The sequence below is a fragment of the Dama dama genome, chromosome 24, assembly GCF_033118175.1.
Source record: "Dama dama isolate Ldn47 chromosome 24, ASM3311817v1, whole genome shotgun sequence".
NCBI classification, from domain to species: Eukaryota; Metazoa; Chordata; class Mammalia; order Artiodactyla; family Cervidae; genus Dama; species Dama dama.
Window position 1 is genome coordinate 12,342,737 of NC_083704.1, and position 15,477 is coordinate 12,358,213.

Below are 15,477 nucleotides of genomic sequence, written 5' to 3' on the forward strand. Positions count from 1 at the left end.
GCTTCAACCAAAGACCAGGGGGCTGTCTTCTCTTACCCTCTCCATCCCAGCCACCAGCTACAGATTAGGTGATAGACAACATTTGCACTGCAAGTACTGGTTTGTAAAACTTGTGTCTTGGACACAGACATGCATGTCCACACACATAATATGCACACTGCACTGCAAAATAAAATGTATTTCTTCCTTTCTCTTGAAAAGGAAGGACTGTTACAATGGTGTGGTTTTTATATTTTAATCCTCTTTAAGGTGGTTGGAAACAAAAATTCAGAGCTCCAAGATTCTTTCTCTCCTCTTCTGCACTGTTTAATGTTTGATATCCTCTTCTACAGTTGCTTTCCTTTTCCACTGCTAAGAAATATGCTCTTTTTATAAGAAATAATTGATGGAAAGTAGGAGGAAAGAGAGATTGTGGAAAGTAGGGTGCGTTTGTGGGCTTCCCTGATAGCTCAGTGGTAAAGAATCCGCCTGCCAATGCAGGAGACTCGGTTCAATCCTTGGTTGGGAAGATCTCCTGGAGAAGGAGATGGCAACCCACTCCAGTATTCTTGCCTGGAGAATCCCATGGACAGAAGAGTCTGGCAGGTTATGGTCCATAGGGTGACAAAGAATTGGACACGACTTAGTGACTAAACAACAGCAATGATGCGTCTTTAGTCTGCTGTGTCCCTGTTGATAGAGTGAAGACCAGCTAGAAGTCTGCTCTGTTCCTTGGATTCTCTAGTGCTCCATCTGGATCCTCTGTGCCACTTCCTACTTTTGACATTGTGTGTGGGTATGGAACACATGTTTTACCCTTTCTAATTATCTATACTCTGGTTGGGGAAGGTTCCTTCTATATTTTACCTGTGTTTCCCACACCCCCCCCACAACCCTGCCTTACCACCAGAGAGCCTAGCGCAGTCCCTTACAAAAATCTTTTCAAGGGAACTCTCCTACACCGTTTGGTGGAAATGTAAGTTGGTGCAGCTGCGGGGGAGAACAATATGGAGTTCCTTAGAAAACTAAAAAGGAAGTTGCTATGTGGTCCTGCAATATACTCTGATGAAACTGTAAGTCAAAAAGACACAAGCACCCCTATGTTCATGGCGTCACTACTTACATTAGCCAAGACATGGAAGCAACTTCAATGCCCATGGACAGATGAATGGATAAAGAAGATGTGGTACATACAGATAATGGAATATTACTCAGCCACAAAAAATGAAACAAAGTCATTGACAGAACATGGATGCAATTAGAGATTATCATATTAAGTGAAGTAAATCAGAAAGAGAAAGACAAATACCATATGCTTTCACTTATATATGGAATCTAAAATATGACACAAAATGAAAAATGAACCTATCTATGAAATAGAAATAGAATCATGGACATAGAGAACAGACTAGAGGTTACTAAGGGGGAGGGGGTTGGGGGAAGGACGGAGTGGGAATTTAGGGTTAGCAGATGTAAGTGCCTATATATACAGAATGGATAACCAACAAAGTCCTACTGGATAGCACAGGGAACTATATTCAATATCTTATGATAAATCATAATGGAAAAGAATATTTAAAAATGCATATGTATATATGTATAACTGAATCATTTGCTGTACAGTAGAAATTAACACAGCATTGTAAATCAACTATACTTCAATATAAATAAATAAACAACAAATCTTATGAGTGACTGCCTAATTCTAACTGCCTGCCTTCCCTCCTCTGTTCCTTCCTTCTTTCTATGCTTCCGTCCCTTTCTCCCTTCCTCCTTCCTCTCTTCCTTAGCGAGCTGGAGAAGTGTGCTTCAGAAATTCTGTTTTCAAAACAAAACAAACAAACAAACAAAAAAAGAAATTCTGTTTTCAGCTGGAGTCAAAAGGGGCAGGGCCTTTGGTGCCAAGAGCATCCCCCCATGGCACCTGCCCTTGTCTGCCCAGTCAACAGGCCTGCAGAGAATAAAATCTACTGCAAGCATAAACAAGCCTAAGAGAGACAATGGGACCTCCCAGGGGATGCAGTGGTTAAGACTCCACTCTTCCAGTGCAAGGGGAGAGGGTTCAATCCCTGGTCCAGGAACTAGATCCCACATGCTGGGATCCCACATCCCACATGCATGGCCAAAAAATTTAAAAAAATAAAAAGAAGAGACAACTCTTATCAACCTGGGCACAAGCAGAGTTTTTCAAGTGTCCTTGCCAGTGTGAGGGAAGAAATCCCTTTATCTCACCCCTGTGGGGAAATGTCTCTTCCAGTAAGTTTTGAATGACTCTGACCTCTGTGGTTATCTCCAACACTCGCTCTCTGACATGGGCAAGGGCAGCCTAAGGCTCGTCTTGGCATCAGGAAGCAACGTGACCTGCAGGCAGAGGTCAATGGTACACCTTGACACTCCAGTGCTTTCTCTTAGGGAGTTCAACTGGACTGTCATGGAATCTAATACTTGTAGGAAGAAAGTCAGTGAAAATAAGGTGAAAAGGCATCATCTCACACTAAGCAATATCCATTCCCTATAGGGGGATATAGCTCAGATAGAGTCAGAGAGACCATATGGAGACACATCACTTTTATTTGCTGGATAATGGAGCGTAGGGCAATGATTACAGCTTCTTTATGTCTCATGTGACTCCAAGCACAACCACCAGCAATCAACAAATAATTTTTAATAACAGTAATAATGTTAGAGCTGAGAGCCATAAATCCTCTAACACTGCCCATTAAAAGTAGCCTGTAAACCATTTCTTGCAATTGCTTTCCAGCCAGTTCCAAATATGATTCTATTAAACCATTAAATAAAACAGAAGAGACTATCATAAAGTGAGAGTGAGGATTATGTCAAAGAAGGTTAGAGGCTAAATTGATAGTATCTAGATTTTCTTGAGGAAGCAAGTAATAAAATTTTACTAACCCTTAAGTTACATAAAATATTCTCTGGCTGGAATCACATTTTGTCCAAAAGTACTTCTTTATCTCAAGGGGGTGATAAGATAACACAAACTATTTTAACAAGGGAAAGAATGAAAATAATCGAGGAGAACTAAAGTGAACTTCACCTATCAAAAATTTACAAAACACTTCACAATTATAGAATTTCAGGGAGAGCAGCAGGGTTTGTCCTGTCTGATATACCATAAGCTCACAGATGAAGCCAAGGTCATTGGTATTTAGAACTTTTAATTTTTCATATAATGAACATAACTTTTTTAAAAGATGTGATTTGGGCCAGAAGTTAACATCTTTAAAAAAATGAAAGTTTTTTAGATTGTCTTCCATTATTTAATCAGAAAAGCTTTGAATACACTGAAAGAGTCCATAAAATTCTAATGTTAGTAGCTTTTACAAATTGTTTACTAATTTAATTATTTTATTTTATTTTATTTAAACTGCAATGGAGAACTTTATTTTTGAGAGAACAAAACAAGGATTAGTATGCATTTTTCTATTTTAGAGATAGCCAGTAAGTAAGTAAGTAAGTAAGTAAAGTCGCTCAGTTGAGTCCGACTCTTTGCGACCCCATGGACTGTAGCCTACCAGGCTCCTCTGTCCGTGGGATTTTCCAGGCAAGAGTACTGGAGTGGGTTGCCATTTCCTTCTCCAACTAATTTAATTATTTTAAATGTATTTTTTTAAATTGAAGTATAGCTGATTTAATGATATTTAAATGACTTTTAAAATGACTATTTGGAGATGGACTGGGAAAAAACTGATACAGGAAAAGCATATATGTAAAAGCAAACAATGAAAAATAGGAAATAGGAATACAATGGAAAAATGAACTGGAAATATTAGCATATTTCAGAATCCAGTGCAGCAAAGAATTGCAAGCTAACCTTCAACCCAATGGAACTATGTTTCAGATTCCTTTTAATAGAACAGGAGAAGCAATCCATGAAACTCTCCAAGCCAGAATACTGGAGTGGGTTAGCCTTTTCCTTCTCCAGGGAATCTTCCCAACCCAGGGATTGAACCCAGGTCTCCCACATTGCAGGCAGATTCTTTACAAGCTGAGCCACAAGGAAGCCCAAGAATACTGGATTGGGGAGCCTATCCCTTCTTCAGGGGATCCTCCCAACCCAGGAATCGAACCGGGGTCTCCTGCATTGCAGGCAGATTCTTTACCAACTGAGCTATCAGGGAAGCCCAGGAAAAGCAATAGGAAAAGTTAACCTCTGGCACATTCCCAAATGAACTCACCATTAGCACAGAATTGCAAAAAATAAGATTTGCTGTTTGTGGAGTTTCATTGAATAAAAATTCATGTCTTTACTCAAGAATATCCCATATACTTCTAGTGATAACGTTAAAAAAAAACAGTCTTCTGAATTACTAATGCCTGTGGTCAGTAGTAATATTTAAGGGCTTGTCAAACCACAATTTGATGGATCTCCTAAAAAGTGCACTTAGATTTTACAAGTTTTGTGAACACTTCTGTAATTTCCAATACCATAAATCAATTTGCAATGTGTATTAAAGATCATAGGAGTTGGTTGGATTTTTCTTTGTTTGTTTTGGTAGAAAAATTTTGGCCCAACTTGTCAAAATTTGAGGATCTTAAGAGCTGTTTCAGATATAGGAAGGCTTTCAATTATTGGTATTAATCTTATAAGATTAATTTTCATCTTAATAGGAAGTATTATTTTTTAGCACCTAGAATTAATTAGTAGAAGGCAATGGCACCCCACTCCAGTATTCTTGCCTGGAAAATCCCATGGACGGAGGAGCCTGGTAGGCTACAGTCCATGGGGTCACGAAGAGTTGGACACGACTGAGCGACTTCACTTTCACTTTTCACTTTTATGCACTGGAGAAGGAAATGGCAACCCACTCCAGTGTTCTTGCCTGGAGAATTCCAGGGACGGGAGACTGGTGGGCTGCCGTCTATGGGGTCACACAGAGTTGGACACGACTGACGTGACTTAGCAGTAGCAGTAGCAGAATTAATTAACTTGAAACCTAGTTATCCGGTAGAATTTAAAATCTAGCAAACCATGGACACCAGTCCTCAGGTTAGAAATTTAATGATAAAATGTGCTCGGTCGCTAAGTCATATCCAACCCTTTTCGATCCCATGGTGTGTGGCCCGCCAGGCTCCTCTGTTCATGGAATTTCCCAGACAAGAATGCTGGAGTGGGTTGCCATTTCCTTCTCCAGGGGATCTTCCTGACACAGGGATCGAACCCACGTCTCCTACTTTGCAGGCAGATTCTTTACCACTGAGCCACCAGGGAAGCCCAATCATAAAATACCTGGCATCTAAAAGGCACTCAAGGAATATCTGTAGATGCAGTGAATGAGGCAAAGGAATACCTCCCTGCTGGGCAAAGGGTAGCAAGGTCTGAAATGCAGCCAAAGAATGCTGTATAAGAAAATACCTAAAAAAAAAAAAAAGAAAATACCTAAGAATCTTCAGATTCACATTTCATTGTCAGCTACAAGTGACATCAACTTCCACAGGAGGCAAAAAAAAAAAAAAAAAGACAAGATTCCAGTAAAGCTATTCATACCCTTTATGATGGGGTTACAGGGTATTTAGCCCAGAGTGAGAAGATGAGCTGCCCTCAAGATGGGAAGGCAATAAGAGCCTTTGTTATTATAAGACTTTCTTACTCTGCCTTGAGAGCCAAGAAAGAGGAGCAGTAAGGTGAGAAATAAGGCTTCATATCGAGCACAAATGTCCTCCTCTCCAAAAGCTCCGAGGCTTCCTCAAAGAAAACTAATCAATAGTTAAGAGTCCAGTCAATCACAAGCTCTGAAACTGATGAAAACGCAACACCAAGATTCCCCTCAGTAAAGAAAATGAAGCTTGGGACTTCCCTGGTGGTCCAGAGGCTAAGACTCTGCACTCCCAATCAAGGGGTCCCAAGCTCAATCCTTGGTCAGGGAACTAGATCCCACATGCCTCAACTAAAGATCCCACCTGCCCCAGTGAAGATGGAAGATCCTGAGCACTGCAAATGAGACCTGGCACAGCTAAATAAATAATTTTTTTTTAAAAAAGGATGAAGCTTACTGTAGTTATTTCAGGGACAACAAATACCTGTACTGCTCCCGGTCCACACAGTGGGAGACTTGCATTGGTCTTCAGGGCAATACCTACAATGCCGTATGCATTCAGTCAACCTTGGTCAAGACACTGCTGGCCAAGAGGCAACAGTTCCAGGCTCAGTCCACGGCTTCAGTGTCCTTGAGCTCACATCTATTCATACTACATCAAACAGTTGTTATGAGAATCAGTATTCATCAGAGCATGGTAAGTCAATTTCAAACTACAAAAATCCACAAAACACATCAAAATAAGTATAGTGCATACAACTATTCCACAGTCTAAGAAAAAGAAGTCCACATATACATATATATAAATTTACAGAGTGATAATGCTGGTAAATGTGAAGTATTTTTTTTAATATTTATTTATTTGGCTGTACCAAGTCTTAGTTGTGGCATGTGGTATCTAGTTCCCTGACCAGGGATCGAACCTGGGGCCCTTGCATCGGGAGCACAGAGTCTTGGCCACTGGACCATCAGGGAAGCCCTGTGAAGTACTTTAATATGTGATCGACAGGTCCTCTCCTATCACTGAGGTTGTTTTACAGAAACAGCAGTGTCTACAGGCAGTTTCGTCAAGTACACAGTCACCCCCCTCATCCCCCCACCCAGAGAGACCCTTGAGATGGGAAAATGAGGAGGCAAGATACCATAGAGGCTATTTTATAGAAAAAATATGTTAAGTATCATACTAAGTGAAGTAAGTTAAAAACAAGTATTATATGATATCACTTATATGTGGGATATAAAAAATAATATAAATAAGTCTATAAACAAAACAGAAATAGACCCACAGACATAGAAAACAAACGTATGGTTACTAAAGGGGCGAGAAGGGGAGAGATAAATTAGGAATACGGGACTGACAGATACAAACCACTATACGCGAACTAGATTAACAACAAGAAGCTAGCATACAGCACAGGGAACTCCATTCAGTACCTTGTAATAACCTATAATGGTAAAGAATCTGAAAAAGATTTTACATATATATGTGTGTGTCTGTGTGTGTGTGCATGCGCACATGCATGTATATGTGTGTGTGTGTGTATCTGAATCACTTTCAGCTGAATACCTGAAGCTAACACAGTATCATAAATCAAGTTTGTATGTATAAGTGTTGAGTGGCTCAGTCGTGTCCGACTCTTTGCGACCCCAAGGACCACAGCCCTCCAGGCTCCTCTGTCCATGGGATTCTCCATGGACAAGAACACTGGGGTGGGTTTTCATGCCCTCTTCCAGGGGATCTTCCTGACCCAGGGATCAAACCTGCGTCTCTTGCATCTCCTGCATTGGCAGGCAGATTCTTTACCACTGCGCCACCTGGGAAGCCCACGTAAATTAATTATAGATAAATTTAAGAAAAGGAAAAAATATGTTACAACAAAAACTCACAACAGATGTGTCATCTATACAAAATGAACAGATACTGATGTTCTTTTTTAATGAATAAAAATATCGAGAAAAAGAATGCTTGCAAGAGCCCTTAAGAGCATATCCATTCATTCTGTCCTTCAACCTTCTAGCAGGAAAAGAACTAAAGCTATGTTCACAGATTTAACAAGCAAAAAAAAAAAAAAAAAAAAGAGGCAAATCCATAGAGACAGAAAACAGAGGTTAAAAGTCTATGTTAAAAAATTTACCACCTTGAGCATTTCTAAGTGTACAGTCCAGTGGCATCAAGTACATTCACATTGCCGTGTAACCCTTGCCACAATCTGTCTTGTAACCTTTTCATTTAATATTTATTTTATTTATTAGGCTTCCCTGGTGGCTAAGATGGTAAAGAATCTGCCCATAATGCAGGAGACCTGGGTTCAATCCCTGGGTTGAGAAGTTCCCCTGGAGAAGGGAATGGTTACCCACTTCAGTATTTTTGCCTGAAGAATTCCATGGACAGAGGAGCCTGGTGGGCTACAGTCCCTGAGGTTGCAAAGATTTTTTAATTTATTACTTATTTATTTGGCTGTGCTGGGATAATTAGTTTGGGGATCTTCGATCTTCGTTGTGGCATGTGAACTTTTAGTTGCAGTGTGTGGGATCTAGTTCCCTGACCAGGGATGGACCTGGGACTCCCTGCATTGGAAGCTTGGAGTCTTAGCCACCGGACTGCCAGGGAGGTTCCTCATCTTGTAAAACTGAAACTCTGTGCCCATTAAACACTACCTTCTCATTCTCCCTCCCCACACCTCTACTAATTAACCATCACTCTACTTTCTGCCTCTACATATCTGACTACTCCACGTACCTCATTATGTTATGTATATTTTACCACAATAAAAAAAATTTAAGGAAAAAATAAGAAACTTTTCCCTCCTTTCCATATCAGTTGCCCAGTCCTGGCCAGGCCACTGTTTCATCTTATGCAGATAACAGCAGGAACTCCTTAACTAGTCTGCATCCCTGTCATGAATCTGACCTGGGACCCACTCACCTCTCCGCTTCCATTCTGGAACTGTCAAGGATTTTCAAATTAATTTCCGCACAATCAAATGGGCAGGTGGCTCAGTGGTAAAGAATCTGCCAGCCAATGCAGGGGACACAGGAGACATGGGGTCAATTCTTGGGTCAGGAAGATCACTAGTAGGAGGAAATTGCAACCCACTCCAGTATTCTTGCCTGGAAATTTTCATGGATAAAGAAACCTGGAGGGTTGCAGGGTCTCATGGGGTCGCAAAGAGTTGGACACAACTGAGTGAGTGCACGCATACCATCAAATACAAAATCCTTAGACTGCCTCAAGGCTAACAGAGGGTAAACCACCAGCTTCCCAACTTGCTAAGATGCAGATCCTCAGAATGACACAGAAAGACAAGAAGGTCACACGGAGGTCACACAGCAAAGTCTAAGAGACCTTTCCGCTAAATGCAGCCTTTGATTGCAAAACATACTGGTGGCAATATCCGCTCGGCTCTCGGCACTGTGGAGAGCCAAAAAGTAAACGCCTGTATCCCCATTCTGATCAAAGAGTTACGTGGAAGTCTGACTAGTTTTGGCAAGCTAGTTTGATCTAAGCTAGTCTAAACCAAAGTTGGGCCTCACTGCCCGGCGCCGGCCCTATTCAATGACAGTATCTACCATTACTGATGCACCCACTGCGTCTTGGGCACTGAGCATCCTCTCAGGCAGCAGCCCCAACAGTAAGAGCTGGAAGAAAGGGCTCCCCACGCACCCCAGCTGACAGTGACTGTGCCTCCCGGCTCCCTAGGAGGGCTGGGCCCAGCAAGCAGGAGGCAGACAGCCTTCTCACTGCACTGTGGGCAGCTTCCTGGACTGGTTCTGCAGCTGAAAAACAGTCTTCATTCTGTCAGAGGAAAGCCGCATAGGCCCCCAGAAACTGTTCTGGAAGACAGTGCAGTTCGGTTCTCCATCAGAAATCTGACATCTGCCTCAATGAGGGGGTAAGGACAGTTCAGTCACCTGCCTGCTGACCATCTCCTCCTTCACAGCCTGCTGACCATCTCCTCCTTCACAGAGGGGGAGAATCTGTACATCCTAGAAGAGATTTTGCAGCTTTTAAAGGTAAAAGAGCATTGTTCTGAGGACTCTGGCGGGGGAGGTGCGGGGGGTGGACGAAAAACACTGTTGCCAAAATTTAAGAGTTTATAAAATAGCTGAAGGATCTGGGGCTTCCCTGGTGGCTCAGTGGTTAGGAATCTGTCTGCCAATGCACGAGACAAAGGTTCGATCCCTGGCCCAGGAAGATCCCACATGGAGGGGAGCAGCAGAGCAAATAAGCCAGTGCATCACAACTACTGTGGAGGGAAAGCCGGGGAGCTGCAGCTGCTGAGACCGTGTAGCTCAACTACTGAAGCCTTTGTGCCCTAGAAGCCGTGCTCCACAACAAGAGAAGCCCCTGCAGTGAGAAGCCTGCTCACCGAAACTAGAGAATAGTCCCGGCTTGCTGCAACTAGAGAAAAGCCCACACAGCAACGAAGACCCAGCACGGTCATAAATCAATGAATAAATAAAAGTACTCAAAAAAAAAAAATCTGGAGTAATGAGCCAGGAGTCAGGGAGTTGTGCTGAGAGAAAGTCCCAGAGATTTGCAAAAGGTCCTCTGGAGACCTTGGCAACGTGCTGATTTCTGCCTGAGTCTAGGGGAAAACCACCAGAAAAGAGTGGTGAGTAAACCTAAAAAGTCAGAAGTACTGACACATGTAATGTGCTAAGTTCCCTCAGTTGTGTCTGACTCTGCAACCCCATGGACTGTAGCCCGCCAGGCTCCTTGGTCCGTGGGATTTTCTAGGCAAGAATACTGGAGTGGGTTGCCATTTGCTTCTCCTGGGGATCTTCCAGGCCCAGGGATCAAACCCACATCTCTTACGTCTCCTGTGTTGGCAGGCAGGTTCTTTACCACAAGTGCCACCTGGGAAGCCACAACTGATCCATGGGTGGGCCTCAAAAACATTATGGTTAGTGAAAGAAGCCAGGCAGGCAAGACTGGATATTATATGATTCCATTACATGAAGCGTCCAGAAAGGGCAAAGCTACAGATACAGAAAGCAGATGAAGGGTTGCCTGGGGCTGGAGGTGGGGAGGAGGGCTGACTGCAAACAGCCATGAGTTACTGGGACGTCCCTGGTGGTCCAGTGGTTGAGAATCCACCCACCAATGCAGGGAACACAAGTTTGATCCCTGGTTGAAGAAGATCCCATATGCCACAGCCCGCATGCCACAACTACTGAGCCTGGGTAGCCTGGAGTCCTCGTGCCACAATGAGAGAGCCCATGCACCCCAACGAAAAGATCCCATATGACGCAGTGACGATCCCATGTGCCACAACTAAGACCCAATGCAGCCAAATAAATAAACAAATAAATATTAAAAACAAAAAACAGCCACGAGGTATAAAATGGCATAATAGAAATGTGTTAAAATGAATTGTGATGATGGTTGCACAACTCAGTACATTTACTAAAAATCACTGAATTGTCCACCTAACCGTGGATGAATTTTATGATACTTAAATTTATAATTCAGTAAAGCTGTTCAAGATTCCCAGGTGGTGCAGTGGTAAAGAATTCACCTGCCAATGCAGGAGATATGGGTTGTGAAGATCCCCTGGAAGAAAAAAATGACAATCCACTTCAGTATTCTTGCCCGGGAAATCTCAGGGACAGAGGAGCCTGGCGGGCTACAGTCCATGGGGTCACAAAGAGTCAGACACGACTGAGCAACTAAGCACACTCACTCTCACACACACACACACACACACACACACACACACACACACACACAAAGCTGTTAAAAACAAAATAAAACAAAACCACATCCGAGACCAGAAGAATAAAATAAACGGACAAAAAGCCTTATCTAAAAGTGAAGATAAACTGAAAGACTACTCCAAGTAAACTACAAAGGTAAATTTAAATAAAATAATTATTAATTGCTGATAGAAATGTAAAACGGTGTAGCCAGTGTGGAAGACAGTTTGGTGGTTCCTCAGTAAGTTAAACATAAAACTACCATATGGCCCTGAAATGCCATTCATAAGTAAACATACCCAAAATAACTCAAGCAGGTATTCAAATGAAAACTTACCCACAAATACTCACAGCAGTATTGTTCACAGTGGCCAGTGGAGGAACCCTATAAATGTGTTAGGTGAAGGAAACCAACTCCAAAGGCCTTATCTTCCATGTATATGAAATGTCCAGAGAAGACAAATCCATAGAGACAGAAAGGAGATCACAAGTTGACAGGAGCTGGGGGGAGGGAGCGAGACTGATTACCTCAATGCATTTGGGGTTTCCTTTGGGGCAGAGATGTTCTGGGCCCAGTTAGGGGTGATGACTGCATAATATTGTGAATGTACTAAATATACTGATGGTAAATTTTATGTTATGTGTATTTTACCACAATTAAAAAAAAAAAAAGTGGAGGCAGACACTGTAGAAGCTGGAAGCTGCCAGACAAATGTCCTTTGCAGAGCTGGGTGGCCAGTCCTTCCTTGAAGGGGGCTCTGAGTGGGGCCTCTGCATTTTCCTCACCAGGTTAGTCATGGGAGCTTTTTATGAGATGATCACTGCTGTCTCTCTCTTCACTCCCACTCCCTGGACCTGCTCTTTTGGGAGAAGCTGTCCTTCCCTCTGCCCTGCCTCAGGGATGGGGTGACTCTAGGACCTGAGTCCTATCTTTACATTTGAGTTTGGAAAAGTGAGGTCCTCTGGGCATGAATACAAAAGGTTTTGGAAGGATGTGGTCAAATTCCCAGCCTCAAAGGTTTAATGTTGGGTTAGAATTTAAGGAATCCTTGCTTGGGACGGAAAAAAGATAAGGGAAAGTGGTAAAATTATTTGCTCAAAGAATGATATCTCTCAATTTTATTTGAAATAGCAATTCAATGCAGCTTCTACTTGAAACTGGCAGGGGAGGGAACTTGGATTTTTACAAGGCAAGGGAGTGAGGGAGAGATGCCAGATAGATTTGGAGGATCTAGAGGGGAAGTTTGACTTCTATAGCTGGCTTAAAACTCAACATTCAAAAAATGAAGATCATGGCATCTGGTGTCATCACCTCATGGCAAATAGATGGGGAACAATGGAAATAGTGACAGACTTTATTTTCTTGGGCTCCAAAATCACTGTGGATGGTGACTGCAGCCACAAAATTAAAAGATGCTTGCTCCTTGGAAGAAAAAGCTATGGCCAACCTAGACAGCATATTAAAAAGCAGAGACATCACTTTGCCAACAAAGATCCATCCAGTCAAAGCTACGGTTTTTCCAGTGGTCATGTACAGATGTGAGAGCTGGCCATAAAGAAGGCTGAGCGCTGAAGAATTGATGCTTTTGAACTATGGTGTTGGAGAAGACCCGAGAGTCCCTTGGACTGCAAGGAGACCAAACCAGTCAATCCTAAAGGCAATCAATCCTGAATATTCATTGGAAGGACTGATGCCGAAGTTGACGTTCCAATACTTTGGTCACCTGATGTGAAGAGCCAACTCGTTGGATAAGACCCTGAGGCTGGGAAAGATTGAGGGCAGGAGGAGAAGGGGAAGACAGAGGATGAGATGGTTGGATGACATCACCGATTCAATGACGTGAGTCTGAGCAAACTCTGGGAGACGGTGAAGGACAGGGAAGCCTGGCATGCTGCAGTTCACAGGGTGGCAAAGAGTCAGGCACAGCTGAGCGACTGAACTACAACAACAGCGGGAAGGAGCCTGGTTGTCATCTCTGTGTCTCTGTGCAACTGGCCGGCTCAGGATTGAATGGCAGTCGGCAGACAGAGAAGATAGCAGAGCACCTCCAGAGTTCCCTGAAGCCCCAGGGTGGTGCAGGAGAGCAGTCAAACCCCCTTTCTACCACCCCACCCCCATGTCCAGGGAACAGGCGGTTCTGGATGAACTAGAATTGATCTCAACAAGGCCAGCAGGGCCTCTCTGGTGGTCCAGTGGTTAAGGATCCACGTGCTAATACAGAAGACTCGAGCCCTGGTCCCAGAAGATTCCAGACGCTGAGGGGCAACTCAGTCTGTGCGTTCTAGAGCCCAGGCTCTGCAACAAGAGAAGCCACCCCAATGAGCAGCCCATGCGCTGCCACTGGAGAGTAGCCCCTGCTCGCCACAACTAGAGAAAAGCCACAGGCAGCAAGGAAGGCAAAAATAATGAATAAATAAATATCCAAAAGCAGAAGAGCAGCAGTAAGGGACAACACGGTGAATCACATTCCTGGACAAAGTGGGGCACTCACATCTGGGCAGATGCCAGGTGGGACGGAAGCTCACCCTGACCCGGCTCCCTCCCTACTGCATATGCCCCAGAGAAGGGAGCTGCAGTGATCCAGAGTAATCTTCCAGAACTAAGATTAAGTCTCCAAGCCCTGATGGAATTTCTCAAAAGAAAAAGCAGACTGACTCACAGAAAAACGAGGTTCTGTTTCTCCTGTGACACATAGCTTCAGAGATGCTGCCTGCCACCAAGGCAGTAAAGGGTTCTCACACCAGGGCCCCTGTCCACATCCACAGCCCCATTTCCTGCCTGTTTCTGCTCCACACCAGAAACTCCAGCACACAGACCACTCCATGAGCCCTCCTACTTTCTCAGCTCACTGGTGACAAGTGTTTAAACGGCCATTGCCTCCCACAAAGGGGTGAGGGTCTATGTCTTTTACACCTTTGTGGCTCTTCTGTAACCCACAGAATGAAGTAGAAGTGATACCCCGTGACTTTCAAGCTAGGTTGGAAAACTTCATGTGGCTTCTGCCTGGTTCTCCAGAAGCACTTATTTTTGAAGCCCTGAGCCACCAAGTTAGAAACATCTGACAGGGATAGAGTAGGATAATCAAGTTATTAGCTTAGAAACCCTATTAGGAAATTATAGATAGACAAGAAGCTTCATGAGGGCTTTGGGAGATCACAATAAGAATGATCCCTCAAGAAAGTAATGGAAAAATTCTGAAACAATGTGGGCTTGCCTGACTCATAAAGCAAAAACAAGTCACTAGGCATCAAAGCCAAATTGGCTGGCTTAACAATAAAATCAAGCTAGCTTGCTTAACAACAAAACCACGCAACAGAAGCATAAGGCATGCCCCAAAACAATAAAATAATTGTGTCATAAGACCTACATCCTGCTCAGTGAGCTCAGTGAGTTAATAACTCTCAAAAACATGCTCTTTGGCCCCTAGGACACGTTCTTTGCACACTGCCCCCAAACAATAAAACAACAGCAGAGAATAAGGCCTACAGCCTGCCCAGCAGTGTCATCAAGATAATGACCCCCAAAATACGCTCTGTGCACACACAAAAAACAATCATTTATGGAAAGGCGATTTTTCAAAATGAAAGACCCTCAGTGTACTGAGACCTGAAAATATTTTTCCAAAGTGCTATGGCAGTCCTGGCCTGACCACGCAGGGACAAGAAAACCTCCCTGCCCAACCTGGGGGAGGAACTGATGATGGAAACGTGAGGTCTACTCAAGAAAGATGAAAGAGATCCTCTTGCCCTCCCCCTCTTTCTTCGATCATAAAAATGTAATCTACTGAGCACTTGAAAGCACAAGCATCCTATTCTAGTAAATCACTTCTGATCTGTCTCTTGGCCTCTGAACTCCCTTCTGCGTTGAGACAGAAAGGATCACGGCACCAGAGTTCTTTGGAGCCCCAGAGACACACCTATCAGTTTCACATCCTGAGGCCGGCCGCCATGCTGTGAGGAAGACCCCAGCACACAGAAGCCTAGGCCAGGTATCCTGCTGACAACCCCACAAAGGTCACATCTAGTAGCCAACACCAACCACCGGACATGGGAGTGGAGATGCTTCCAGATACTTCCAGCCCCAGCAGTGGGGTCACCTGCGGCCTTGAAGCGTTTCTAGCTGGGGAATCCAGATATAGTGTCTCCATTGCACTCTTGTTCAATTCCTGATACAGAGCGTCCGTGAGCATAACAAAATGATCGTTTTGGTTACTAAGTTTTAGGGCTGCTGATTATGCAGTAG

General features: G+C 43.5%; 1 non-coding gene across 1 annotated transcript; it reads right to left on the reverse strand.

The window, feature by feature from the left end:
• Positions 1–6,436: 6,436 nt before the first annotated feature.
• On the reverse strand, positions 6,437–6,509 carry TRNAG-CCC (transfer RNA glycine (anticodon CCC)). Its single transcript has one exon. It is a non-coding gene; the product is annotated as a tRNA-Gly (tRNA).
• Between the last annotated feature and the right edge of the window lie 8,968 nt (positions 6,510–15,477).